Source organism: Syzygium oleosum, unplaced genomic scaffold (genome assembly GCF_021117445.2).
Source record: "Syzygium oleosum isolate NSW1041296 unplaced genomic scaffold, Sole_v2.1 Sole_v2.14, whole genome shotgun sequence".
In the NCBI taxonomy this organism is placed as follows: Eukaryota; Viridiplantae; Streptophyta; class Magnoliopsida; order Myrtales; family Myrtaceae; genus Syzygium; species Syzygium oleosum.
In genome coordinates, this window is record NW_026607498.1 from 7,470,348 (window position 1) to 7,473,589 (window position 3,242).

The following is a 3,242-nucleotide window of genomic DNA, read 5'->3' on the forward strand; positions in this document are numbered from 1 at the left end:
CTTTTCTATGAGCCATGAATTGCTACTTCTACTTCACGTTGAGTTCAGATCATGAACCTCTTCTTTCCCCTCCTTTCCGCAATTCAATGTACATACATACACTCTTATCAATTCCTTATTTTCTTTTTAACCACGCAGAACAAGACCTTCATCTTCTTTTCACTACTTTGTATTGATTGGATGTTTTATCTCTCATCTCTCGTATGATCACAAAACTATGGCGTGCGCGCGCGCGAGAATCTAAGCAAGAAAATGTCGCATAAGGTGGTTACAAACATAACGAGTCAATATAACTCAGTTCCAAGAAAGTCAAACCAGATCAAATTCCAAAAGAACAGTGCAGAGTAGCCTTGGAACTATATCCTAATTGAGCAAGTTAAAAAGAATATAAAGCAAACAATCAATAAAACAAAGATTTCAGGTAATTGAGTTCAAATTCATGGAGCAATGTGCACGCACCGCACAAATCCCAATTAGTGCATCTTATTCAGTTTCTACATAGTAACAAAAGTAACCCATATACACAGCCGATAGATAGACAGACAAGAACACATCAAGTCTTTGCATCTGCTCTCATGAGCCATTTCGCGTCGATAGTTTATCTACAAAGCACTTATCTAGGTCACCGTCCCACGTATTAATCATAGAACGAGCGTTTGTACTTGTAGTGTCGTGTCCATATATGAACCAAAATTTCGTATGGACATGGACACATAGTTCACGTGATATGAACATGACTACTGATAATTAATTGGGAAAACGACTTGGCTGTTTCACCATCTTTGATGAGATTCAAACCAAAAAAGAAAAATGTTTACATGCATCAGTACACTGTCAAATGCACAGAGGATACATCGTAATCCATGATGAATTAATGATCACAGTCTTCTGGGTAAAGGTGAATTCCCGTGGTAAATGCTGATGTTGACTCCACTTCGTTGTGTGTATGTGGAAGAGAGAGAAAATCTATTAGGAGAGAGAGAGAGAGAGAGAGAGAGAGAGAGAGTGAGTAGTCAGAAGGAGCCATTTATGACACAGTCTCAAGCCCAGTGTGGTCTTCTCTTGGCTGCAGAAATTGATGGCAGAATGATGCACACAGCACTAAAATCACATCATCATTAACAAGAACAAAACAGATCATTGTTTCCTCTTGATGACGTTCCTCTCCTGGTTGTTCTCCTTTATAATCACATTGTCTCTCTAAACCCTAACTGAAGAACTCAGAGGTAAAGGAAACAAGATGACACATAGGAATATGTTTGATTCATGGACAGAAATGGGATTGGCTGTTATCATCTGTTCTTTCTTTAAGACTGTCAAGGGAACAAACTCAGAAAACTCCTTGCTCTCTACGTTTATAAATCAAATCATTCTGTGTCTCTTGATATGCCCAGCGTATGTCATTGTGGATATGGATAAACAAATTTCTCTCCACGAAAAAAAATATTAGTAAAGTTGTTTCCAAAAATTACGTGCGGAGATTCCTTTATTTAATGTGTTCCTAAATTAAATCAAATGGGTAGCGGTTTTCTAATAAAATAATGGAGAGTGTTCATTTCATGTGGAGTAGTACAAAGCAACTCTTCTTGCACAAGACAACACTAGAAGGTCTAGCAACATCAGAGGTCCCATCATTCATCACAAATCACATCACTCGCCTCTCCTTCTTTCTTGCCCCTACATAAAAGAAAAAGTTATTCAAAACGTAATTCTTTGTGGTATCAGATCCCCCAGGTGCTGATAGGGTTTCTGCAACAATGGATAACGATGCATTGCCATTTTCCGAGTGATTACAAAGAGAAAAAACATAGACACGAAGAAGTCGATCTTCTTCAGTGCAAGTTCTCGCCAATGCTGCTTTCAGTGACGAAACCAAGCAAAGGAACTGATCTCCCTCTTTCTCATCCAATAACATAAACTAAGCTACTGTTTAATGACTAAGATTTGCGTCATACATTGTACATGTGATTAAAAATATCGACATTCCAATATAGTAAGTGATAAATATGATGCAGAGAAACAATCTGATCCAAGGGCTGTATATTTTGCTACTATAGCAACAGTTCATGTCACCACCCATGCATCTCCATCAAAGTTGCAGAACATTGAATGGTCATGACAAAAAAAAACATAGAGAAAGACAAAGAACTAGTGCTCATGCGATAGATCCACATGAGCCTGAAACATGGTGCAGAGAATTCTTGCTTTTATGCTAATAATTTCAGTAAAGAAACAGCCTTTAACTTATCCTCAAAAAAAAAAAAAAACAGAAACAGCCTCCAGCCATGTTGTTTGACTAAGACCGATAAAGTGATAATCATCTGACTCTTGTCGAAGAATACTTTAATCTTATACAGTGAGATCACATGCGAACATGACAATTGTAGATCAAAAAGACAAGTGTGAGAAAAAAAATTGAAAACCCTAAAGTTCGAATTTTTCTGCGGCAGACGTGAAGAGAGTGAAAGCGAGCGAAGGAGCAGCAGAAACGGACAGAGAAGAAGATGCTCAAAGCATCATGAAGAAAATCATAGTCCAATGATGAATCTGAATCTCAACTCGGTTTGAACCAAAGAAAAAAACAGAGACTGACAGAGAACACCCCCAAAAAAAAAAATCCCAACAACCCATCCGTGAATCTTTCAAAGCGTAATGATGAAACTTTTCCGCTTCAGTCAGAACCCCAAAAGAACCCAAAAAAAAAAACAAAACAAAAAGATAGTCAAAACCCATCATCATTACACAATGATCTGCTCATGCACATACAAGTAACAACAACCTACATCTCTATAAATATTCCATGTAGCCCTATAAAAATCCGACCTTTTTGAGATAGGAAGAGGATCATGCTCAAACTCTCGTTACCTCAGGCGTTTGAGACGTTCTTGAAGATTGGAAGAGCAATAATTGGGGGGAATGAAGCCTGGTCCGACGTCGTTAACGCTAGATCGGTGACCGATTCGAGCGGCGATCCGAAGATCTAGAGGACAATTGACCAGATTGGAGAGGAAAAACGGCGGATCTACGGTTCGCGACCTCGAGCCAGACAACATTCCCCTCAAAAAGATTGGCTTCCCCCTCCTGTCTGCAGCCCAAGAGAGATGCTTGGAATTGTCTTTGATTTTGAAAGAGAGAGAGAGAGAGAGAGTTGTGTGATAATGGAGAAGTGAGAGAGAGAGAGAGATGGGGGTGAGGTTGTGTGCGAGAATTGAGAAGGAAAGTGATGGAGATAAAAAGGGTAA

General features: G+C 39.0%; 1 long non-coding RNA gene across 1 annotated transcript; it reads right to left on the minus strand.

Moving 5' to 3' along the window:
* Positions 1–415: 415 nt before the first annotated feature.
* LOC115691254 (uncharacterized) lies at positions 416–3,181 on the minus strand. The gene is made up of 2 exons (XR_008817894.1): positions 2,866–3,181; positions 416–1,677 (listed from the first exon to the last, which is right to left on the minus strand). It is a non-coding gene; the product is annotated as an uncharacterized LOC115691254 (long non-coding RNA).
* Positions 3,182–3,242: the final 61 nt, after the last annotated feature.